This window comes from Miniopterus schreibersii (genome assembly GCF_964146895.1).
Source record: "Miniopterus schreibersii genome assembly, chromosome: 1".
Lineage (NCBI taxonomy): Eukaryota > Metazoa > Chordata > Mammalia > Chiroptera > Miniopteridae > Miniopterus > Miniopterus schreibersii.
In genome coordinates, this window is record NC_138101.1 from 163,796,699 (window position 1) to 163,823,545 (window position 26,847).

The 26,847-nt window shown below is 43.1% G+C and overlaps 1 long non-coding RNA gene across 1 annotated transcript; it reads right to left on the bottom strand.

Moving 5' to 3' along the window:
• Positions 1–1,994: 1,994 nt before the first annotated feature.
• LOC308559665 lies at positions 1,995–26,761 on the bottom strand. The gene is made up of 3 exons (XR_013999188.1): positions 26,403–26,761; positions 15,855–15,998; positions 1,995–3,158 (listed from the first exon to the last, which is right to left on the bottom strand). It is a non-coding gene; the product is annotated as an uncharacterized lncRNA (long non-coding RNA).
• Between the last annotated feature and the right edge of the window lie 86 nt (positions 26,762–26,847).

Below are 26,847 nucleotides of genomic sequence, written 5' to 3' on the forward strand. Positions count from 1 at the left end.
GTTCAAGGGCAGGGGCTAGCACAATCATACTGCATTTTAGGCCCTTCAGGCCACAGCGCGAGGATGGATGGGAGGAGGCAGGGCTGGAGACTGGGAGGCGCAGCATGAGGCGCACAGTCGTTCTAGTGAGGGGCCTGGACTGCTGCCAGTGAAGGAGAGAGCTGATGACATGGAGTGGTGTGGGAAGTACCCTGGCTGTGACTTGAACGTCAGGGGTGGGAAAGCAGAAAGCAGGTGTGGGGTAAATGAGAATTCCTTCTTGGCCATATTAATCTTGAGGTGAGCCAGGAAGGCTGTTGTACCTGTGAATCTGAAGCTTGGGCCAGACCTGGAGCTGGGCGGACTTATGTGTTGAGGAATATAGATGACAACCAGAAGCTAAGAGGCTGCCTGGGGAGAGAGCATCCCTGTGAGAAGAGAGACAAATGGCAGAGCCTGACAACACTCCTAGGCAGATTGCCTGGGCTTCAGTTCTGGGACTATTCCTAACTAGCTGTGACACTTAGGCAAATTACTCAACCCTGCCCAGCCTCAGTTTACTCATCTGTAACAAGGAGAAGCCTGTGGCATCTACTGCATTAGGGTTGTGATGATTAAATGAAGTAATACACTTGAGGCCCTTAGCACAGAGCCTGGCCCTGGTGGATTTGTTGTTTATTTTTTAAAACTATGTTTTTATGGTGGTGTGTTTTTTTGTTTTTGTTTTTAGAGAGAGGAAGGCAGAGGGTGAGAGAAAGAAACATGGATGAGATTGGCTGCTTCTTGCATACCTCATACTGGGGATCAAGCCTGAAACCTGGGCATGTACCCTAACAGGGAATCAAACTGGTGACTCTGCATGCACGGGAGGATGCCCAACCAACTGAGCCACACCGGCCAGGGAGAATTTATTATTTACAACAGTCTTCCAGACCTGATGTTCCTCCGTGATGTGAGGGTATTGAGCTTTGCCTATTTCCATTCTATTTTCTTCCCTGTCTTTTCTCTTAGGATACTTGTATTGGATTTTTTTCCTTATCTTTGTGATCAGAACCCAAATGGCCTATCTCAGCTGTGGAAGGTGCCTGTATCCAGTCATTGTCCATTGGCCGCATCCTGGGCTCTAGAAGCCTACAGGCCGCACCCCGGTTCCCAGTTAGCAGTGCAGGCCTCTCCTGCTCCACTGAAGGGTGTGTTTGCTTTATAGCCTTTTTCCCTCTCATTTGCTCTTCGCCAGTCATAAACAGAGCTGGTGATGCCCCTATTTTGAAGCAGAGAAAATCAGTGTCCTGAGCTGAAGTCGTGTGCCCAAGGTCAGTCAATGACAATGCTCAGACTGGATTCCAGGTTTAATTTTGGTGAATCTGACCTTCCATCTGCAGATTGATCTATGTATACACCAGAGAAGAAGGATTGCGGCTTCCCGCGCTGACCCCAATCTCCTCATTTTCTGTTGGCTTTGAAAGCCTGCTGGGCTCCAAAGGAAGGGACATGAGGTGCCTGTGATGTAACCACAGATTTAAGAACACCCAGGGGTGGGCTTCCAGCCATTAGAGGATGAGGCTGTGTGGAGGGGCCTCTCTGGCCCATTTACTCTTCTAATCCCTTAAACACCAACAAATCTGTGTCCTGTCTGGAGCCTGCAGCTGGCGCTTGAGTAGAGGGGAGTCCAGGCTGGCAGGGGGGCCAGGCCTTCCTGAAAGAACAAAATAAAAACTACCCCCAGCCTGGTGGGATATGAGTCCCTTTCTTTCCCATCCCATCAGAAGTCTTTAAAAACACCACCTGCATTAGCTCTCAAATTGCGCAGAAATTCGGGAGGGTGGATAGAGTAAAGTTGGCACCAACTCTTGGGCACTTAGGGGCACACTTGCAGGGATATTGCTTATAACACTCTGGGGACATGGTCCCTGCACACCAGAAGGGCAAATGATCTCAGCTCTCTGAGCTGCCATTTTAGTAAACAGCATAGAGGAACTTTTTAGCTGGAGGGTTCTTTAGGATGATCCAGCCCAGTGGTTTCAACTTTTATTTTAGCAGATGTTCTCACTCTTTTTCAATTATAGCTGTATCAGATACGTTTTAATGCACCAACTTGGCTCCTCTCAGCCACACCTGTCTTCCAGGCCCTTGCCCCTTGTCTCATTCCAGCACAAGCCAACTGTACCACCCCCTCCCTCTGAAATTCTGGCCACAGAAGTGTTGGACACTCCATGGGGTGAACCTTTGACCAACAAGAGACAGGGGTTGGCAGATACATTCTTTTCTCTTCCTCCTGGAGGAACTGCCCAAAGCTTCACACAGCCTCTTTAAAGAAGTTTCCACAAGATCTTGCAGCAGCTAATGCTCTTGGCCAGCTCAGCACTGCACTCCTGTGCTTTCTCCCCTTCTCTGCCTCACCCCCTTTTCCTCGCTTCAGCTCCCCTGGCACTGCACTCCCTCATAAAATGTTAGCGCGTATGCTTCTGCCTCAAACTCTGCTTCTTAGGGATCGTGGGCTGAGACAGCATCTGACATAGATGCTCAGTGTAGAAAACAGATACAAGTGGGGCTGCTCTGAGTGAAGAGAAACAGGGCCCTGGTGCCATCTCTTTTTCCCCCAGCATTTTCCAAGCTGATGACCTTGACAGGGCTCCCCGGAAAGCCTTTGATGTCATCTAATTCTGTTACTCGGCAGTGGAAGAAACTGCAGCCTAAAGTCACATGCAGGTTAGAAGCAAAGCCAGGACCAGAACCCAGACTCCTTACTCCTACTCCAGCGCTCTTCCCATCAAGTCAATTTAAGAACTTAAAATTTTTTTTTCCTTTTCCCCAAATATCTTCCTATACTGGTCTGTCCGCAAAGGCTTTGGAAGTCCCCGTTTCATTGCAGTCACCACCTGGAGGCATGACCCACCAATCCCTGAACTCAGACATTGTGACCCAAGAGGGCAGAGAGGAAATGGGTCAAGGACGGGTCAGTTATGCCTGATTTAGGGCAGGTGTCACCGATCCTCTTGATGAGTTTCACCTGCTCTTCTGGAACGTTGCTCTGCAGGGAGTCACAGATGAGGTTGTGCAGGTAGAACCCAGGGCATGCAGATCCACAGGGCCTGGTTCAGGTTCCTCTCGAAGGCCATGGTGGCTTCCATGGCATCCTGAATGTCACCCCACTCATCTTGGGACAGCTTCGGCATATTCTGGAAGAGAATGGGGCCATTGTGCTGGTTTTGCATCTTTAAGAGATGCCCCGTGCCCTCGAGCTGCTGCTTCTCCGCCAACTCGAGGAAGAAGTGGCCCACACCCTCCAGAGCCACATGGAAGCCCAGAGAGAGGTAGGTGTGGGAGGCCCACAGATGCAGGTTGACCAGGTGGTTGATGGCAGCCTCCACCTTGGTGGAATAATTCTGATGAATTTGGGAGCTCATGGTTGTTTGCCAATAGGAGTTAAGGTCACAAAACGGTGTTGGCTGCTCTGGGAGGCTGAGGATGGCTGAGGTGGTGACTGGAAAAGAGGTTGGACAGTGGTCAGAGGCTGGAAGAAGGGGTGTCCCTGGTTCTGTTCCGTCCAAGCACTGTTGAAGCAAGAGACAGATCCGGGGGACTGCCGAGGGCACTGAGACTTCTGTTTCACTCTTATCAACTAACATTTACTGCACAATTTCTATGTGCTATGCCCTGGTCCAGGCTTTATGGGGATTTTCTCATTTAATCCTCACAACAACCCCAGGGGGTAGGAGTCACTTTTGCCTTGCTTACAGATGAGGAAACTCAGGCACAGAGAGGCTGAATCATCTACCCAAGGCCACACAGCCTGCCCATGGTGAGTCCTAAATGGACCTGGGCAGCCTGCCTCTGGGGTCTATACTCTTCAGAAACTACCACACAAACAGCCTGAACAGACAGGCCATGCAGGCTTGAGGGAGATTTTTCCATAGCCGTAGCAAACCATGAGTAATAAATCTCTGCTTTTGAAAACTGTTTAAGAATTGTCAACCCTGAGCCCTGGTTGGGTAGCTCAGTTGGTTAGAGTATCATCCAGATATGCCAAGGTTGAAGGTTTGATCCCCAGGCAGGGCTCATTCAGGAACCAACCAATGGCCCAGCAGCCAATCAATGACTCTCATCATTGATGTTTCTCTCTCTCTCCCCCTCTCCCTTCCTCTCTCTGAGATCAATAAAGACATATTAAAAAATAAATAAATGAATCAACCAATGAACCCTGGCCACCAGGACTCATTCCATACACATCAGGGTGAGTATGGGAGGCAACCAATTGATGTTTCTCTCTCACGTCAATGTTTCTCTCTCTCTCTCCCCCCCCCGCTTCCTCTCTCTCTCTCAAATTAATAAACATCCTTAGGTGAGGATTAAAAAAAATGAATCAACCAATGAATGCAAAAATAAGTGGAACAACAAATCAATGCTCTCTCTCCCTCTCTTAAAAAAAACACCAACACAAAACAATAAAAAAAAGAAAAAGAAAAAAAAGAATTGTCAACCCTGAAATCTGGATGGTTGGACTTTGAAATTTAATCAACTGTTGTGCTATAGAGCACAGAGCTGTCAGTCTTTAGAAAGTCCTGGCTTTTCCTGGAGGCATCTTCATAGGCCTAACCCTGTAAGAGTAGGAGAGCCATTCACTCGAGTGGACTGGCATGTTGCCGAAAGTGAGGGCTTTGAGAGAAGCTTTAGGTAGGTTCTGGCCCCATCCAGGTTGATTCAGGACTGTGTAATCCTGGAAAAGCCACTCAAGCTCTCTGAGTCTTGGCTTCTTTACCTGCAAAATGGGATAATCACAACAGCCTCCTTCCAAGGTTATGGGAGGCCCAGAGAAGGTGGTGGAAGCTTGACAACTGATCATAGTCCTGGTGGCAAGAAATGTGTCTCTCAGTGGGAAGCTCTGGGAAGGCAATGCTGCACCCAGAGGAGATGCTAAGACTTGAAGTTCAGCACCAACATGAGGTCATCTGAGGGATGGGGTCAACTGGGTCCCCTCTGACCCCACCAGGTGGTTCAGTATCCTGTTGCATATCATAGGAGTGACTCTGAATTCCTTCCTGGGTTTTGAACCCATGGATTCCCCAAGCAGAAAACAGCATGTAAGTGCTGGTTGTAGAGCCCTCATCAGCATTTCTTACCACAGGCTCAGAAGCAGGTCCTTAGGGATTCTTTTGAGGCCCCTGACATGCCTGAAAAAGGAGCCTAAGGTCAAACTTAAGTAAAATTTGCTAGTCTCAGGTTTTATTGAGAAACATGAGAGTTTCAAGTTACATCATTTTTGTAAAAATCAGCTTTATTGAAATATAATTTAGATGTAATAAAATTATTTAATTTTAAGTGTAATTCAATGAGTTACAACAAAAATATATTCTCCTATAACCACCACCACAGTCATGACACAGAAGTATTCCATCACCTCGAAAAATTTCCTCGTGCCCCTTTGCAGTGATTTCTACCACCCCCAGTCCCTGACAACCGCTGATCTTCATGTCGCTATCATTTTGTCTTTTCTTACCTTTCATAGAAATAGAATCATCCAGTTTTTTCGGTCTGAGTTTCTACACTTAAGACGATGCTTATGAAATTCATTTGTGTTGTTGAAAGTATCAAGAGTTCAGTTCTCTTTATTACTGAGTAGAATTCTATTGTCTGGATGGACCACCTTTTGTTAATTCCTGCACCAGCAGGAGGACATATGAGTTGTTTCCAGTTTGGGTGATTGTGATAAAGCTGCTAGGAATGCTCATGTACAAATTTTTGTGTGGACAGATGTTTCATTTCTCTTTGGTAAATTCTACCTCCTAGGTAAATGGGCTTGCTAAGTCCTGGTAAGTATACATATAACTTTATAAGAAACTGCAGACTGTCTTCCAAAGTAGCTGGGCCATTTCAAGTGACCTTTAATTTCAAAACTTCCAACACTCTGCCTCACAATAGGAGTCCAGAAAGATTACCTCCTGGACTGCAGCAGAAATAGCCACACCAGTAGCACCTTGATGATGAGTGAACTCCTATGGCCCTGGAGGTTCCTTACCCACACAGTGTGAGAGGGAAGCTCTAAACCAGGTCATTCACCCCTGCCCCATCTCTAATCCCCCCCCCCCCCCATGCTTCCGTGATCTTCCTGTACTGGGCTCAGGTCGAGGCAGTCTATACATAATGCATGGATTGTCTGGGAATTAAGTTTCTACCCAAAGCAAAAAGCCCTAGTTGCTTGACTTTAAATTAACTATTTATTTGTTTGGCTACAGGATCCTCCACCAAACAATGGGCAAGTCATAATTATAAATGGACCTAACAGACAAAGCTGGATCCCTTTTCCTAGCTAGACAATAAACCAGAGCCAGTTCTCAATTACCCAATCAGTCAGTAAGCATTTGTTGCAACCTTACTGTCCTTGCCCGACCATTGCATGGATATTGTCATTGCTCCTTGATAGATGATTAAACGGAAACTTGGAGATGTAAACTAACCTGCCCAAGGCTAGTTTACTGAGACTAGTAAAATTATGCTTGGTCTTTATATATATCAGGCATAAAGTCATTGTAGATATTAATTACACAAAGGGCCCTATCCCATTGTAAATTTTTTAATGCGACACAAAATACTTCACTATGTTTTTAATATAATATAGAACTAAAATGCTAGAAGTGGTGAGTGGTGAATTATTTCATTAGAAATGCTTTTGTTTATGTTTAGAAAAGCACTGGGAGAAAAATTCTGATGGCTTTGGCCTCATTATAAAAGCTGTACTGAGATTTTGTATGTGACCTTATTTCTCTTTGATCAGGTTCTGACTCTCCATGGACATGGGCCACAAATGGGTATCAAGGATCTTTGAACCATCTGAAATTGTATGCAGCATGTTTTAAGGATACTGTTTTCTGGAACACCTAGCTTTTGTCAGATTCTCACCTCTGTGATATAGCCACAAGTTTAAATTGCTTATTTCTTAGGTATTTTTCTGTTGTGAGTAGTGGCAATATAATTATTTCATTGACTTTAGAGGAGCCTGGATCTTCTGCCTTTGGCAGTGTATGGACTAGGTCCTCCATATAAAACAACTGGATCCTGGGGAAAAATATTTTTAATGTATTGTTAGGTTGCAGGAAATAGGGGAAATCTCCAAGGTCTCTCACCATTAAAATCAAACAAAAGCCCGGCTAGCATGGCTCAGCGGTTGGGCATCGACCTGTGATCTAGGAGAGCAAGGTTTGATTCCGGGTCAGGGCAGATGCCTGGGTTTTGGGCTTGATCCCCAGCAGGGGGCATACAGTAGGCAGCCGATCAATGACTCTCATTGATGTTTCTGTCTCTCTCCCTCTCCCTTCCTCTCTCTGAAATCAATAAAAATATATTTAAAAAAAATAAATAAGATCAAACAAAAAGTCATAGACTTGAGATTAGAATAGGGAGCCCTGACTGGAAGCAAAGGAAAGACTGGACAGCCCCAAGGCCAATGATCCTATCAGCTGCTACTGGGAAGTGTGCCTTTGGGCCAATGGCAATGTGGGGATCAGACTGAAGACTCCACCTTAGCTCAGGTCTCTGAGGGATTATGTATTGTCACCCAACCCCCTGCCCCAATTTCTGAGGGTTTCTCTGCATTACAGAGGAGAGGCAGAAACTACATTTCCCAGAATCCTCTGCCTCATGGGGTTCCACTAGGCTCTTCCTCAAGCCACCTTGAAACTTCTCTGCCATCCAGTGGGATGCAACCACATCTTCTCCGGTGAGGTCTGAACCCCAGCTTTGGGGCGGAAGCCCCCCTTCAAAGTCTGTCTTCCAGCCCTATAGTTCTTTATATATATTATAGTTCTTTTATCATAGCTTTATAATTCCTTATAATAAACATTCCCTGTTTAAATCTGTCTCCTGATTGCCTGTCCTCAGTCTCTGGAAAGGCAAGAAGCTCCTTTCTGAGGCACAGGTGAGCCGCACCCAGGGGCAGCTGGCTGTTCACCTTACACCCATACAGGTGAATATACTTGGAATACATAGAGTGTTTGGCTTCCCCATTCCCAACGAGACCCTGACTGATAGAGGCTAACAGAGCCCCAGGTCCGTAGGAATCCTGGTACCCAGCAGAAGCAAAGGCACATCCTTTTTGGGGTTTCCTCTCCTGCTTAGGTCCTCAGGACTCGTTTATTCATTGACTAGAGATTTGTTTAGCACCTATTATGTATCAGTTACTGTTCTAGATGATGGAGATACAGCAATGAACAAAACAAAAATCCTACCTTAGGTTTTCACAGAAATATATCATTAAACACAAAGGGAATAAGCCACCATGAATAAAAGACCCCAAAAAATAACACACTGACTCCTAACGTTTTTAGTTACTACATTTATCAGACAGAAGTTATAAAATAGGAAATGAAAATAGAAGACGGAAAATAGGATGTAAGGTAGGAAATGTTTAAAGAAATAAAAGATGGGATTACAGAAATAAGCAAGGGATCAAAACGACAAATAATAACAAGTGTTGGGGAGGATGTGGAGAAATTGGAACTGTTATACCTTGTCAGTGGGATTGTAAAATGGCACATGCCCTTTGGAAAACAGTCTGGCAGTTCCTCAAAGTGTTAAACATAGAGCTACCACATGACCCAACAATTCCACTTCTAGGTATGTAACCACAAGAAGTAAAAATATATGTTCATACTTGTACACAAGTACTCATAGCAGCATTATTCATAATACCCAAAAGGTGAGGACAACCCAAATGCCATCAACTGGTAAGTAAATAAACAAAATGTGGTGTGTCTATCTATACAATGGACTATTATTCAGCCTTAAGAAGGAACAAAGTACTGGTACTTGCTACAACGTGGATGAACCTTATGCTAAATGAAAGAAGCCATTTACAAAACGCTGTATGTTGTATGATTCCATTTATATGAAATGTCCAGAGTAGACAAATCTGTAGCGACAGAAAGTAGATTAGTGGTTTTGGGGGGATAGAGGTAGAGGGAAATTGGTAGACTGTTAATGGGTACAGGGTAGCTTTTGGGGGTGATTGAAATGTTTTAGAATTAGATAGTGGTACTGGTTTCACAAGTTCTATGAATATACTAAACACTGATGAATTGTACACTTTCAAAGGGTAAATATTATCATTTGTAAGTTATACCTCAATAAAACTGTTATTTTAAAAACAGGCAAGGCAAAGGGACTACTGCAAATGACCAAACATATCGGGGGGGGGGAGGGGGGAAGCAAATAGAATTTACCAATTTGTTGAGATTGAAAAGTCAATGGACAGGCTAAATGACAGATTAAACACAACTGAACAGTGAAGTGGTGAACTGAAAGACAGATTTGAGAAAATTACCCAGAATGCAGGGAGTCAAGGAGATAAGAAATATGAATGAGAGGGTAAAGAGAAGGGGGTATGGAATGAGAAGGTTTAAAATATATCCAGTCAGTATCCCAGAAGGAAAGAAGAGAGAGAATAAAGGAGAAGCAATATTTGAAAAGCTAATAATGGCTAAGAATTTCCAGAACTGATGAAAGACATGAGCCTATGGATAGAAAAAACACAACTTATATCAAGCAGGTTAAACAGGAAAGAAACCCACACCTGAACATATTGTAGAGGAACCACAGAGCACTAAAGGCAAAGATCTTAAAAGCAGCTAGAGGGAAAGAAAAAGTTGTTTACAAAGAAACAGATGGTGATGGTGACAGAAACAATGAATCTATCTGACAGGAAAAATATCTTCAAAGTACTAAGAGAAAATAATTGTTAATCCAGGATTGTGTACTCAGAAAAACTATTTTTAAAGAATGAGTGTAAAATAGAAACAGGAGAAATAGGGACATTTTTTAGAAAAAACAAACAGATTTTTATTACTAGGAGAACTTCACTAAATAAAACAACTTCTAGAAGATATACTTCAGGAAGAAAAATAATGATCCCAGAAGAAAGGACTGAAGATGAAATGGTGAGCAAAGAAATCAGTAAATATGTGGAAATCCCAAACATTGTGTGAAAAAAGTTACTAATAGAAGATATTAAAGATACACAATTTGTGCAATTGAAAAAAAGACAGGAACAAATACTGGACACTAGTAATTTATAGGTGGTGGAAGAAGAGGTGAAGCTGGTGAGAGGAGCTGGAGTGTTCTAAGTTCTTTGTATTCTTGAGAAGGTTCAAGTATTGATTCACTTTAGACTTTGTCAAATGTGCACGGTAAAATTTCAAGGGTAATTACTAAAAACAGAAGTATAACTTTCACACCAGTAGACGAGAAAATAGAACAAGAAGACAAAAACAGAAACTCAATTTAAAAAAAAAAAAAAGGAGAAAAAGAAGTTTGGAAAAGAACAAATAAAAAGTAAGATGGTAGAAATCTAAATATTATCAGTAATCACAGTAAGTATAAATGGGCTAAACAATCAATTAAAGGACAGATTCTCAGACCTAGATTTAAAAAAATCTAGACATGCTGAAAATAAAAGGACACAGAAAGGACAAAAGTAAATGATCAAAAAAATATACCAGGCAAATACTAATTAAAAGAAAGTTGGCATAATTATATTTTGTCTAATAATATTGGACAAAAAAAGACTATAAGGCAATAAGTATTATAAGGACCTCCTATCATTATAATGATAAAAGATTTACTTCAATATAGATATAATAATTCTAAAATTTTGGGTACCTACTAAAATAGCTTCTAAATACATAAAATAAAAATGGATAGAACTATGGAGAAAAAATTAACCCACTAGCATAGTGGGAGATTTCAATACACTGCTCTCAATTATTGATGGGTCAAGAAAGACTTGAATAACGTAATTAACCAGCTTGATTTAGTGGATACTTATAAAATTACATCAAACAATCAAGGAATATATATTCTTTTCAAATGCATCAGGAACATTTCCTAAAATGGACCATATAAAAGGCTATAAAACCAGTTTTAACAAATTTCATAGAATCTGATTCACATAAGCCACATTTTATGATCTACAATCATAGATCTAACTTATGCAATTCAATTAGAAGTCTGTAACAGAAAGATAAATGACACACACCCCAAAATTTGGAAACTAGAAAGTACACTTCTAAATAATTTGTGAGTTAAATAAGAAATCATGAGATAAATTGAAAGTTTCATAGAAACAACTCTAGGGTATGTGATAAAAATTCTACATATCTAGACTGGTGGATGCAGAAAAATGGTAATTCCAGGGAAATTTTTAGCTTTAGATGCTTATATTAGAAAGAAAAAAGGCTGAAAATTAATAAGGTAGATTTCACTCTAAGAGGAAAAGAAACTGGAATAAACCCAAATAAAATATAAGGAAATAGATAAAGATAAAAGCAAAAATTAATGAAATGGAAAACAAACATACAACAGAGGTGACCAAAATACCAAGGTCAGATAAAATAGACAAACCTTTGGCAAGATTCTTTTTAATCCTCACCTGAGGACATGTGTTTTTTTTTGTTTTTTTTAAAAATTAATTTTAGAGAGAGGAAGGAAGAGAGAGAAAGGGAGAGAGAAATATTGATGTGAGAAAGAAACATTGATTTGCTGCCTCTCATATGCACCCCAACCGGGGATCGAACCTGCAACCTTTTGGTGTATGTGATGACACTCTAACTGACGCTCCAACCAACTGAGCCACTGGATAGGGCAAGATTCACTTTTAAAGAAATTTTGATTGATTGATTGATTTTAGAGAGAGAGGAAGGGGGGAGGGGAGAGAAACATGCATTTGTTGTTCCACTTATCACTTATTTATGCATTCATTGGTTGCTTCTTGTATGTGCCCTGACCAGGGATCGAACCTGAAACCTTGGCGTATCTGAACAATGCTCTAACCAAATGAGCTACCAGGCCAGGTGGCAAGATTCATTTTAAGGAGGGGTGGGTAGCAGCATGAACAAATAAACAATAATAGGAATAAAGAACAGAAGAAAGCTGCAAATACAGAAGAGATGAAAAAGATAAGATGAGAATAGCAAGAATGACGTTAGGCAAATTAATTCAAAAACTTATTAGAAAGGGCAACACTTCTAGAAACCTGTAACTTATCAAAGCTGTATCAAGAAAGCCTGAGTTTCCAATAGTGTTAAAGAAATGGAATCAATGGCTTTTAAAAAGTCAAGTCTTGCTGGTTTTTAGGCAATTCCTAGCAGATTTTTATAGAACTAATTATTCTGATTTTATACAAATTCTTACAAAGACTATAAAAAAAAGCAGTGCTCTCCAACTCATAGGAGGTTAATATAACCTTGAAATACAATCAATCAAGAATTGTATGAGAAAGAAAATAACAGAATCCCTCATTAACAAAGATGGAGATATTATAAACAATATATTAGCAAATCAAATCCAAGCGTGTATAATAAAGACAATTCATCATGACTAGGCTGGATTTATCCCAAGAATATTAGAATAATTTAACAGTAAGAACCCATAACTTTACTTCATCACATTAATGGGTTTAAAGGAGAAGTTATATGATTATCTCAATAGATGTAGTAAAGGCATTCAGAAAAAGTCAATATGCATTTGTGACAAATGCAGGCGTAAAACAAAACTTCCTAATGTTAAAAGGGAATCTTTTTTTTGTTTTTGAAAGCCTACAGTGACAATCATTCTGAATGGTGACTCATCAAAAACATTGTTCCTTTAAGAGCAGAACAAGACAAAGGTGTTTGCTATCACCTCTTCTGCTCAATGAGGCAAAGATTAGACAGATAAAAGGAGAAAGAAGGAAACAACACTGTCATTATTCGCAGCTAATGTAATTGTATATATTAAAAAACCCCAAAGAATCTACACATTATTAGAATTCATAAGAGAGCCCAGTAAAGTTGCTAAATACAAAAACTGGGAGAAGGTATTTGTGACATACATAACTGACAAAAAATTAAGATCCAGATCAAGATGTTAATCTTAAAGTAAGAAAAAGACAAACCAGTAGAAAAATAGACAAGAGACATTAATAGGCACTTTACAAAAAAGGAAACAATTTGGCGACAAAAAATAAAAATATGCTCGACCTCATTGACAATCGGATAAATATATATCAATGGCACAATAAGACCATTTTCTGCCAACCCTATTGGCAAACATTTAAAAATTTAGTAACACCAAGTGCTGGTGGGGTTGAGGATCAGTGGGACCTTTTATATACCACATGTGGACTGTAAATTGGTACAACTTTGAAAGATACTTTGGTAATATTTTGTAAAATTAAACTACGTATGTTACAGAGAACTTCTTGCACGTGTGTACGAATTTCCATTGCAGTACCATTAGAGCAGCAAAAAATTGGAGGCTATCAAATATCCATTGATAGGAGAATGGATAAATAAATAGCTGTTCAGGCAGTGAATGAACTACAGCAACACACATAACCTGGTTAAATATAATGTATTGAAAAGGAAATTTGTAGAAAACTACATAGAGTCATGATATCACTTTTATAAAGCTCAATCAAATAAACTAAATATTTTGTTTAAGGGTGCATGCACATGTGATAAAACTACATATTTTAAAAAATCAAGAAATGGTGTCAACATAAAATTCAAGCTAGTGTTACCTCTGGTGAGAAGGTAGAATAAGATAGGGAAAGAGGTACACATGTGGATGACATTCTAATTCTTAAGATGGATGGTGGGTTTACAGGAATTTATTTTATGTTGCATTTATTCTTTTGCTGTATCAAACACTATGCATTAAACATTTAAAAAAATATATGTTTTTATTGATTTCAGAGAGAGGAAGGGAGGAGAGGAGGATAGAAAGAAACATCAATGATGAGAGAGAATCATTGATCAGCTGCCTCCTGCATGCCCCCTACTGGGTATGGAGACCGCAGCCCGGGCATGTGCGGTGACCTGGAATCCAACCATGATCCCCTAGTTCATGGGCGGGTGCTCAACCACTGAACCACACCGGCTGGGCGGCATTAAACATTTTTAAAGTAGCCTGTAGTTTCCCTCTTTCACCACTACATGGCAGGCTAGTCCGTCAGTAAAGTAACTCCTGGCAGGGAAAGGCTAATGGAAATGTATCTAACAGCAGCATTCTAGTAGCATTCAATCTCTCCCATAGGAACACATATAAAACAGGGCTTTGTGTTCTTAGAGTGTTTGCCTGCATAAACAGGGCAGCTCAGGTGCACATTACTCTGGCATGGACCTTGAAGCCATGTGGCCAGGTTTTGTTTTTTCCTTTCTTCCTGTCCTGTTATGTAACCATTTTTACAAACTTAAAAGTATATCTGCTTGAATATTGATTTTTATTTCTCAGAATTTTCCAATATTTCCCAAGGTGTTCATTCCTTAAATTAACAACGTGGAGCATGAGGTTGGCTTCTTGGCTTCCCTCATGGCAATCGACACATCTAACTTTCCCTTCTATGTTCATTGATTTGGGGCTGTGTGTTTCAGTATTAGCATTAGAACCACTGTTTAATGAATGCCTGGATGACACTGTTATAGTATATAAAGGAATATTTTAAATCTAGTAACATCTATGTTAAAATAGCAACACATTAGTCATCAAAATCACTCACAGACATTCTGGTGCCAAATTGCTTGTTAATGTAATGTGATTGACAAATGTTGGTAGGTATTTCTGTTTCAGCAGCCAATGTTAAACCACCAAGTGGCAATGGCACAAACAGTACTCCAGCCACACACTTCCCCTTTCGTTCTCTAGACCTGTCCTGTCCACTACATTAGTCACTGGCGGAATGAGGCATTTGAATTGGAGTAAGATATGTGGTAAGTTAAAATACACACTGGGTTTTTAAGTCTTAGTAAGAAAAATAAGAAGGTAAAATATTTCAATAATTGTTAATATTGATGACATGTTAAAATGATATTTTAGCATAAGTTAAAATTAACTTCACCTGTTTCTTTTCACTTTTTTAAAAAAAATCCTCACCTGAGGATCTTTTTGCCATTGCTTTTCAGAGAGTGGAAGGGGGAGAGAGAAACATCGATTGGTTGCCTCCTGCTGCGGATCAACGGATCAAGCCTGCAACTGCTGGACATGCCCTTGGCTGGAGTATAACCTGGGACCCTTCAGTCTGAGAGCCGATGCTTCAGGCCACTGAGCCAAACTGGCAAGGGCCCTTTTTACAAATTTTTATTTTATTTTTACTGGAAAATTTAAAGTGACATATGTGGCTCGCATGCATGGCTCATATTTTATTCTTTTGGACAGCAATGCTCTCTAGATGTTATCACCAATACTTGGGATACGATATCTACTTATGGGCTGGCTTCGTGGGTGTGCGGCCAGTGCAGTCTCACAGGGCGCCGTGTTCAGAAGGGCCTCGCCTTTGGTTTAATGCTCTGCTGTCGTTGCCTTGTCATTTAAAATTTTATCTTTGGAGTTTTAGAGGTGAAGTGTAATAGGACACTAGAGCATGCGCTGGGGAGCTAGAGGCCTTGGCTCATGCGCTGGTCTGCCTCCCAGGGGTGGCTCCCGTGCCTCCCGATGTCCCTGCCCCTGCTCCTCCACTGCAGCTACCTTCTGTCCCAGGCAGGGGGCTGGGCGCGGTCAAGGGGAGGGTCAGGCCAGGCTGTGACGGTGGCCATCCCTTCCCAGGTTGGCAGCGCAGGGTCTCTCATCCACCCAGATCCAGGTACGGAGCTCGACCGACCGGCGGCCAGCTGGCAATACCGTTGGGAGTCACCTGTCTGCCCCGGTTTAGGCGGCGGACCCTCGGTGGGAGGGACACCTGGCCAGGCTTCTTCAGATGGCGCCCCGCCAGAGGGCGTCGCCGAGGTCAGTAGCTGGCGGCAGCCTGGACCCGGCAGCGTGTAGGGCCTGAGCGCGCTTGCGCGCACCCCGTGTGCAGGGACCTGGGCCTGCGAGGTGTGGCTGGGCGCCCTGGAAGGGGCTCCACTCACCTTGAGAGTGTCCACGTGCCCGAGGGAGCGCGCCCTAGTCTGGCTGCAAGCGTGGGGCAGGGGTTTGGGGGATCTTCTCTTCCTCCTTCCTACTTTCGGCAGTCTTTCTTGTGTTTATCTTATCTGGACAGCTCAAGGCATCCTCTGGGGACAAGCCATAACACACAAAAGGTGTAATTTTGGTAATTCCACATGCGAGTTAAATACTATGATATTTGCATTTAAAACTGGAATTGCACAATGTAAAGATGAATGATAAAATTCATGTCAGCCCTGCCCTGGTAGCTCAGTTGGTTGGAGCGTCGCCCAAATGCACCAAGTTTAGGGTTGGATCCCGGTCAGGACACATAGGAGAATCAACCAATGAGTGCATAAATAAGTGGAACAACAAATGGATGTTCCTGTCTCTCTCTCTTGCTCTGGCTGTTGCTCTCAAATCAATAACTGAATAAAAACTTTAAAAATCATGATAATAATTTTAAATTAAAAATTTTTCTTTATTTAGACATTAAGTAGCAAATAGAAATACCATGACAAGTCAAGAGAAAGGAAAAAGCTGTTACCTGCTTTTTGAACAAGGGGCCCTGCGTTTTCATGTTGCACTGAGCCCACAAATTATGCAGTCCATCTGCTTCCATAATCTCAATTTCAAGCATCCTAGGCTCTGACCACTCCTTCTAGTTGTCCAGCTCACTCCCTCCAGCACCCCAAGTCCAACAGCTGATTCTAGTGGGACCTATGATTGTTCTTACCACCTTTTCTCTGTCCTTTGCTCCCTACCTTCCGGCCTTCCCTCTTTACCCAATTTTAATGTCATAGTCCACTGTTACAGTCACTCCCGTGAATACACCCTGAACTCCCTTGTCTCTCGTCATAATTCTCATCTGATAAAAGCAAATTCCAAAAAAACCCAACTCTCTGCCCTATGTGATCTCATTCTTCTCTAGGCAGCCCTGGGTTCTTGGCCTTCCAGATTCCAAAGACCAGAGAGTAAGACCCAGTGTGCAAGCGCTTTTTGGGTCTCTGCTTTAGTCATATTTGCTAAGGTGCCACTGGCCAGAGCAAATCACATGGCCAAGCTCAGACTCAAAGGGTGGAGCAAGACTCCAGCCCCTGATGGAAGAAGCTGCAAAGTCACATTGCAAGGGTTCTTGTACAGGTATGGGGAAAATTTGTGGCCATTTTTTCCAATTTGCAACAAACCTTAAAAGGAAAGAAAGTGGATGGACCTTAATTTTTTGCTTTCCAGGAGGCATCTTAGTTTCTGCAAATCTGACTACTCTTTTCCCAGCATCCTGAGGTATTAGGAAAATATGAAGAAGAGAGGCAACTTTGTTAAGTCATTAAATTCTCCAGATTTATGATTATCTGATCACCATACATAACTAAAAGGGACTACTTTAAAAACAAGCACCAAACATCTATTGAATACAATGTTTTACATGGATTATAATGCTTGTTTCCCATAATGACATTTCGAGGTAGGTAGTATAAAGCTCATTTAATAGATGAGGAAATAGAGGCACAAAATAGAACATTTGTATAAAGTCACACAGCTACCAAGTGGCAGAATTCATATTTGAACCCAGGTCCCTTTAAAGTCGGAGCATGGAACCTCTTTGCTATGCAGTCTCCTAACTTAAGTGGTTCTTTCTAAAATAAGGGAGACTTGTTTCAGGTGACATAAACATGGCTGATAACTACTGTTTTGCAAGAAATTCACATTCTATAGCTTTATTACATATTGACTAAATACTAATTTAGCAAAAAACTATAAAATTAATTTTATATATTAAACTCCATTAAGTCAGATGAAATGATATGTAATATAATAGCATAGTAATGTTAAACCCTGGATTAGATTGTAAAGGTCATAAATTTGATACCACCACTTAATTTACTTTTTAATATTCAAAGAAATATTATTTTAAACTGTGTTTTTTGGATAGGTAGGACATGCACACAGTATACAATTAAAAAGGTACATGACAGCACAGAGCAGTTTGGTGGTTTTCCTCAAAAAGTTAAACAGAATTACCATAGGACCTACTAGTTCTGCTCCTAGGTGTATAACCCAAGTAATTAAAAACAGGTGTTCAAATAAAAACTTGTGTATGAATGTTCATAGCAGCTTTATTTTCAATAGCCAAAACAGATGAATGGATAAGCAATTATGGTATATCCATACAACGGGATATTATTTAATTATAAAAAGGAATGAAGTACTGTCCCTCCTGGGTGTCTCCATTGGTTGGAGTGTCATCCTGTACACTACAACGTTTTGGGTTCAATTCCTGGTCAGGGCACATATCTAGGTTGCGGTTTTGAGGCAAATGGTTGATGTTTCTCTTTCACATTAATGTTTCTCTCTCTGTCTCTCCCCTTCTCCCTCTCTCTCAAATCAATAAAAACATATCCTTGGGTGAAGATTAAAAAAAAAAGGATTGCAGTTCGATCCTGGGCCCTGGTTGGGGAGTGTGCAGGAGGCAACCAATCAATGTGTCTCTCTCACATCGATGTTTCTCTCTCTCTCCCTTCCACTCTCTCTGAAAAAAAGCAATGGGAAAAATATCCTCGGGTGAAGACAGTAATAATAAACAACATTATAAATAGTGTATATTATGCATTTTGAATACAAATACATAGAAAACAAACAAACTCCACATCTAGGAGTATAGGATTTAGGCCCTGCCCATGGTAAACTCTCAGTATGGAAAGGACGGACAGCAAAAATAGGCAGGCCTCCACTTTTGTGAAAAAGGAGACTCAGGCTAAATTGGTCTTGTTGAGTAAGAACTGAGACCACCCATATCAACATGACACAAGTGATCCAGGAAATTCTTGCCCAGGAAGAGGAATAGATTGTGTGCTTCAAGAAACTAATTTTTCTGAGTTTGGTGGTCTGGGACAGGACAGATGACTGCTCCTACATCAGAACCACAGGCTGTTTGCATAGGCAAAGAGCTCATTTAGGTGGCAAAGTTTACTTATCAAGATTTGCTTCAAGATCCTCACTTCTCTGTGTCTACAAATCCTAAACTGTCTTAAATGTCACAAACTGTGTCCAATCCCATCAGTTTTTTTGCTTTGAAAAACTACCTTAAACCACTTGAGCTCAACCCCCAAATCCTATAAATAGCCTTTCTTAAAATCTCCCTTATGATATATTAGCAAGTCTCAGTCAAGTTGGTGTTCTCCCTCACTGCAGTAAATATGTAACAGACTTAGACTTGCTTTGCTTGATCCACAGGCTTTTCTGGTGTTCTTTTGAGGAGTTGGCAGTAGGCAAGAGTTCTCACAATCTGTGGACTTGAATGAGAAAGCAACTGACATTTTCATAATCCTTTCATTGAAATTTAGCATTTCCTTCCATTATGAATGTAAGCAATGAACCATGGTGGCTTTGTCACTGGTGAAAATGACAGATATTTTCAGTCTGCATTAGAGCTGTTGCATCTTTTCAAAATGTCACTAATGCCTACCAGCACTCTGAAATTACTGTAGGGTCAGAACTATGAAGGCTCTGCGATCTTGCTCTACTTGGAAGCTAACAAGACAGCTTGCCACAGTTTCATGGCTAAATGACAGAAGACATGAAATTCCTGGATCTTAAATGAAAGACTATTACTCACAAGCAAAAGTGGTAGCCAGTGTCAGCATATCTGTGCTGTTTCCCTGATCTCTAATTCCCACAGGCCAACCCGAAGGGCAGGTGATATGAGCACATGCAGTGGATTATGTTACAAGAGAGGAATTCAGGGCCGAGGGCCCAGTGCTTTTTGCACCCGTAGCAAATGAAGCAAGCAGCAAATAGGCTAGTCTGGTTGCCTAAGTGACGGGCTACCGAAACTGCTCAGTATGATGGATAAACCTTGAAGCCTGGCACACTCAGCAAGAATGTTCAGGGATATTCAGGACCCTGACTGTTCAACATGTAGTACTAGACCTTGTGATTAATCCATTTATAAAGAAGCAGATGTATTACCATATCATCTTTTTAAAATATTTTAATGACTGGTTTCCTTCATAATCCTATGTGTTTTATTATATGCATATAAATACCTTATTCTGAGAAGGGGTTGGTAGGCTTAATCAGACTGCCAAAGGGAACCATGGCACAAATAAGGTCAACAAGCTGAAGATTTAAAAAAATTATTTTCAGCAAGTATTGATATAAAAAAATTATTTTTAATATAACTTCATTACTCAGGAAAACCTCTGCAGAGATTTCCTTGTCTGGAAGGCAGAGTGGGAAGGGCCCTGGCATCAAATCCAGGAGACTAGTGTTTGAGTCTCAGCTGTATGAACCCCAGCTAGTTACTTAAACTTTGTGCCCAATTTTCCTCCCCTGTAACATGAGACGCCTGCTACCCAACTTTCTGGCTCGCAAGCTCAAAACGGAGAGTAAGAAGTACACGCTCACAGGTTGCCAGTGTGAGTGTAAACTGAATATATTTTCTGGAGAGTAATTCAGCTATATGTACTCAAAAATATTCAAATCCTTCACGCTGGTAATTCTATTACTAGAAGTTTATCATTGATCATAATTAGATATAGAGACAAAATGTTAGTAAAAAGATGTTTGTAGCAGTATTATTTGGAAGAGTAACATTTTTGCAAACATCTTGAATGTCCAACAAATGGGCATGGTTACAGGAACTGTGGCACACCTATGCTAATAAATGCAATCATTTTGAATTATTATAGCAGAATGATTGATAACATTAGAAAATGCCCATGATTTTATGTTAAGTGACAAAAAAAAGATAAAACTCTTCATGTTGTAAGCCTCCGCTTTTGTTTTATGAACTATATATATGTATGAGGGCTTTGAAAAAAAGACTCATTGGAAACTTACTGAAAATGTTATTGCTAGTGGTATAATATATTTGAAATTTTAAAGTTCACATTAAAAAATTTCCCAATATTCCCTCAAAACCATGGGCTGCTTTGTAATATGAGAATCAAATTATTTTAAAAAGCAACTCAAAATTAAGGCTATTTCTTTGAAAGTGCTTTGAAAATCATATTGTGCTACAGAATTGTGAAATGCTACTAATGTTTTTCTTGGGCTTTAGATGTATAGTTGGATTCCTGTGTAAATCAATAAATTTGACTGCAAGAAAGACAGGTTGGTCAGTGGGCAACGTGTTCCACGCAGCTCCTCCAGCAGGCGTGCTCCCTCTGCTTGCTCCTGCCCCTGCCCCGCCCCCACTGCTCAGCAGCTGTGAGATCCACCCAGCTCTAACCTGTTTTTCTTCTTCCCCTTCACCACCCAATCCTCCTTCCTCTGGTACGTGCCTGTCTGGTCTTGTCTCCTGGGCTGAATCATGCCTCAGAAATGGAAAATGCCTCAAGGCCCCTGCCTGCGTTGGAAAGCTGAGGCCCAGCTTTGAGTGTTACATCAATGTCCATAATGAGGGTTTTGCTGCAAATTCCAGGCTAGAGGGCAGGTGTGGGTGGTGCCATGTTTATGGGCTTCTGGGCTGTGGCCCTTGTGAAATGCTAAAGTCAGGGCCAGACACAGGTGAGGAAAAAGTCACTTCTTTGGTAAGATTTGAGGGCATCCTGTGGCCTTTCTCGCCCCAGTTATCTCTGGTGCTAACTCACTTCCTCCACTCCTGAGACCACCATTACAGAAGGCTCCTCATAAAATGTACATGAATCACCTGGGGCAGTAACATATCCTAATATTAGGACTGAGGCTCTGGAATCGGTCAGGGACCTAGTTAGATTTGGATCCCAATTCCACAACTGCTTGGGGATGTCACTCGATGTCTCTGAGCCTGGGTTTCCTCATCTGTAAATGCCTACAAAAAGCACTTATATATACCAAGCACCCAACAGGCACAGTTCTAGGTGCCTTTCTCACATTAACTCATTTGAATTACACAACAACCTTATTAGGCATGTGCTGTTAGCATCATGCCCATCTTACAGCTGAGAAAACTGAGGCCCTGGGTGGTTAATTCACTTGCTCAAGGTCTCACAGGGTCAGCACTAGGATGAACTCAGGCAGTATGGCTCCAGAGTCTATGTTTTTAATAATCATGTAAGAGAGCCTCACTGTAAGATGGAACAACATTCATTATGTTTTATTAGGAGCTTACTTTGTGCCAGGCACTGTGCTAAATGCTACACGGGAATTTCTCATTTGTTCATCCCAATGCCTGGATGAAGCATGGACTATTATTACCTGTTAACATCAACCTGGCAGGACAGCCCACTGTCCCTCTGTTAAGGGTTGGCCCTTTAGGAGGTTGCTACAGCTTAGAAGAGCTAAAATGTGCCCATAGATAAGTGTGACACAGGGTAGAATCAGAGCCTAGTGGAGCTGGAAGAGTGCTTAGCGATGATCTGGTTTAAACTCATTTTAAATCAGATGACAGAACTGATTTCCTTTGTGTATCCCCACTGGGTTTGGGTATGACCTAGTGAGATGATAACAGTAACCAACACTTACTGAGTTGCTTGCTCTCTGAGTATCTCACTCAACCCTCACCACAACCAGATGGGAGAGGCACTATTGTCCTCATTTCACAGATAAGGAGACAGATGTGGGGATGTTAAATAAACAACTTGTCCTGAGGTATGCAGCTAGCAAGCAGTGGAGCTGGGATGCTGGCAAAGGGAATTCCAGAGCTCTGGTGCTGAACTACCATGTTCTCTGTTCCTTCCCAGGTGTAGGAGGTGGTTAAGAAGCCTAGATAGAAGGAGGGGGCAAGAATAGGTGGATTGGAAAGTGCTTTGTAGACTGTAACGAGCTATACCAGGTATGAGTTACTACTAGAAAGAGGTAAGGGTCCCATGAGAGGTGTAAAGTGCTATAGAGCTCACGACAAATTCAAGTAAGACCTGTAGGATGAGATGGCATTTGCCTTGGATTTGGACTGGAGTTCCTGCGTAGGAATGAGGAATGTCTGGGGGAGAAGGTGGGGGTGGGGGAGGAGGAGGGAGAGGGGGAAGGGTTTCCTCTAGCCCTTTCCCATTAGCACAGGATGGCTGGCCAGATTAGCTAGTTGGCACCTTGGCGCGGGGGAAGTGATCAGGACCATAGAAAGCCTTGGGGACCTCCAGCTGAGGTTTTAGCTATGGGGAACAGGTTGGGTGACCAGAAAGACATTTTGAGATTTTCTAAATTACATTACAACAGGCTTGAGAGTGAGAGAAAGAAAGCAGTTAGCCTGTTAATGGCTGGGGACAGGCTGACAAAAGACTGCTCACACTTCTGAGTATCTGCTGGAACTTTGAATTAACTTCCAGTTGGCTTTGTCCATGATTACCTAATCTAAAAGATAATAGCCAGGTGCCACTGAGCCCCAGGAGCCTCTGCTTCTTACTTACACCTGAATTTTCCAGACTATTGCCCGCAACCAATCCAAAAGAGCAAACCTTAGGACTCTACCTATCCCAGAACTAGCTCCCCTTATCTTAGCCAATGTAAATTCTTTCAAAACAACCATGGTTCTTCCACAATACATGTCCTGGCAAACTCCAGGACAGTGCACATGTTGCCTTCTCCACCCAGTGCTGCTGTTGGTGGTTTAGACTTCATGCTCCAGGATCTGGTCCTTTTTATGGCCCAATAAACCCTTTCTTTTAAAAAGGCTTTTAGCCATGGAAGTTAGGCTTTTTGTTTAACAGGGGATAGAGAGAGAACTGGTGGGGCAGACAGCCAGAGTTGAAATCCTGGTGTTCTACCACACTATAGTTACGAGGCCATAAGCAAACTATACATCTCTATTCAGTTTTCCCTTCTGAAGAATGGGAATTGCTAATATTGATATGTCGTTCAGAGGTTTGTGCAGATTTAACATGCTAATCTGAGTAAAGTGTTTGCTGTGATGGCTGGCACACAGTAAACACGCGGCAAGAGCTGGCTAGTGTTATTTCTGTTATCATCCCAGGGTACTTGACTGGTACTAAGATTCAGGGAGGAATGGGGTTAGAAGAAATTAGACAACACTGACTTTCTGCCCCTCTCCTACACCTACGTTTTGTTTTTGACAATCATTAGACGTGCTTTTCAGGGAGAGGCAAGGATTAAGAGGAAGATGAGGTGAGGCCAATGGCCCACCAGTCCTCTGAAACTGGGCTAATAGAGACTGGCCATCAGTGGTTTCTTCATTGTCACACTTACTGCTTTCTGACATCTTCCTTCTGTAGCTCTGTAGGAATTTCTGAATTCTTGTTCCTCAGCCCCTTGCATACTATGGATTTAATCTCCATTCTCATAGAGGCAAACACATTCCTGCAGGTTAATGTCGCAACAGAAGGATGACTCCTTCCCAGGACCAGGCTAGGTGAAGGAGCTTGCATGTTGCCATTACACCAGCCCTGCAAGGAACATGGTTATTAACTCCATTATACAGATGAAGAAACTTGCCCAAGGCCAAAGATAGCCCATGGAGAAGGGAGTGCAACCCAGACCTGTATAACACCAAGGGTCATCCTCTTCTATTAAAGTATGTGAGAGGCTTATGGACTAAAACAAGTATCTTTCTGGTGCTTGAAAATGACATCTTGCGTGTACCTTGCGTAACATCTGAGAAACCCACTGACTAAGAGCTGTTAGGCTGGGCCTACCTGGCTTGGAAAAAGGAATGCTCCATGGAGGGCCCAACTCATTCTGCTGGACCTCCCAACCCCCAGGAAGCAAAGCACTGGAGGTCGGTTCTGTCTTTGGTCCAAGTGGAAGGCTGCAGTTTTTTTGTCATCAGCAAATCAGTCTCCATCAGGATATAGCTACTTGCCGTTGTATTTTACTATTGTTCATTTGCTCAGTAGCTTTCTGTCAAGGGGGAAGGGAATAGATTAGAAGCACAAGGAACTATTTCTGGGCTTTGGCCTTTGGGAGGGCAGCCTTGTCCTTTTTACATATCCTCTTCAGATTTGCACAACCTGACCACAGACACGTCGCCCGCCAAGCCCAGGTAGATACAGGCAATCAAATACTCTCCAACTGGCCAATGCTCCTGAGCAACCAAAGGATCCCGGAACCCTGCACTGTACTAGGCAACTGTAATAACTACTGAGGAGCACCTCAAGGTCTCTGACCTTGAGCTGCTGGAGCAGAAGTGTATTCATTACTACCTGGGGGAGGAGGCCATGCAGTGCAAGTTCTGAGCCCTTCTCTGGCATGACTCTGGGTCCAGTTACCCCTTCTAGGACCAACCGTTTCACCTGGAAGTGAGGTGTCAGCACTAGGATGAACCCTACTTTCTTGAGCAAGGGTGAGAGGAGCGGGAAGGAAGTCTCTTTTTCAGCAACCAATAGCTGGGACGAATTGGGTATCCTTCAGAAAGTAAAACCGAAGGGAAGAAGCCCGTGTCTGGATCACCTTCTTCAAAAAGTCAGGTGGAAAAAGACTGATATGAGGCAAAAGGCTGAGTGTGCGTGGGGGGAGGGGAGGGCTGGGGGAAGAGAAGGGGGAGGGGAGAAGAAGAGGTAGGGAGAAGGGAAGGAGAGGAATGAAGGATGAGGTGGCCTGGTCGCTGTAGAGCCAGGGAAGAAAATCAGCTGGAAGACAGCTCCCAGGTCACACATCTGAATGTACCACTGCCAGGTCCCCAGAGGCCAAAAAACCTGGGGCAGCATGTCCAGTACTGGATTTTCTTCTAACCCTGAAGCCCCAAAATGAAACCAACCAGCTTCCGCCTCTTTCCCACCAGCTATTTCAGAGACTCTACCATCTCATCTTCTGCCCTCGCGCTTCCAACGCTGTTTTTGTTTAATATGGTTGGGGGGTGGGCGGGGGACAGTGTTTGTGTAGGGATCTGCAAAGTAAAGGCGTGTTGCAGTGCCCAGGAGAGAATTTGAGAAGTGGCCCAAACTCCCACCAATAGCTCTGCAACTGAGGCGGAGCCTTCCCCAACTAGGATTGGGATAGTGGGGTTCAAACAAAATAATTTAGGTAAACTTGTTGAGCCTAGCCGGGTCCCTTGGGACCCAAGAAGTGCATTCGTTCTTTCTCTACAGTAGATACTGTCCTTGGGCGGGGGGTGGAGGGTGCGGGGGGGGGGGGGGGGAGTTTAGGGGGAGGAGGAGGTAACTTCCTCGCTGAGCCTGTACTTTCGGTGACCGCCGGGGAGCTTCAGCACCACCGCTCCTACCCTCCTAGCCTAAGGCCTTTGCTCCTGGGTGGCTTTCCTGCTTCTGCTCTTGCCTCCCAGGGTGTACCCTCCACCCAGCAGCCAGCGACCTTTTCAAAAACATAATCTGTATCTATCTTGTCGCTATTCTGTTTAAAACTCTTCAAATGCCCCTATCGCACTTTTCAAAGAGTAGAATTTAAATCCTTCACCGCAGGTTGTTAGGCCCCAAGGTGAGGCACTGGGCTGACGGCCCTCCCGGGCCCGCTCTCCCCTGCTCCCCCTCAGGGCTTCCGCACCCGCTCTGCCCTCGGCCCAGAATTCGCTCCGCTCTCCTCACCGGCGTGGACTCCTGACCGACACGCACACTACGCGAGCCCTGCCCCATCCCTCCTTCCCCTTCGCTTCCTACCAAACGGCAGTAACCCGCCACCAGCCTCGTCCGCCGCTCGCTTACTTGTTTATTGTCTGTTTCCCCCACAACACAAGCCCCTGAGGGGAAGGCACTGCACCGTTCTGGTCGGTCACGGAGTCCCCAGCGCCAAGCAGAGCCCGGCACACAGCACACCTCTAGCACTTGTCGGATAAACGAGCTTTTCAAATCCTGGTAACCGTGAGGTGCGGGCTGACGGGAGGCGCTGGCCTGAACGCTGACGTCGCCTTCCTTCCCAGGACACCTGGCCCTCCCGCCCGGGCGGCGAGTCCCCTCTTCCCCACCTTTCTCACACACTAACCCCCCTCCGGCGAGGACCGCGGGGACCCCAGCCCCGCCCGGAGCCTGCGCGGCCCTCAAAGCCGTCCCACCGCTCAGGGCCCGAGGGGGAAGGTTCCGGGGCTGTGCCCGCACCGTCTATGGTAAAATGGGTGGGCCCCCTGGCCCACCGGTAGAAACAGCTCAGAGC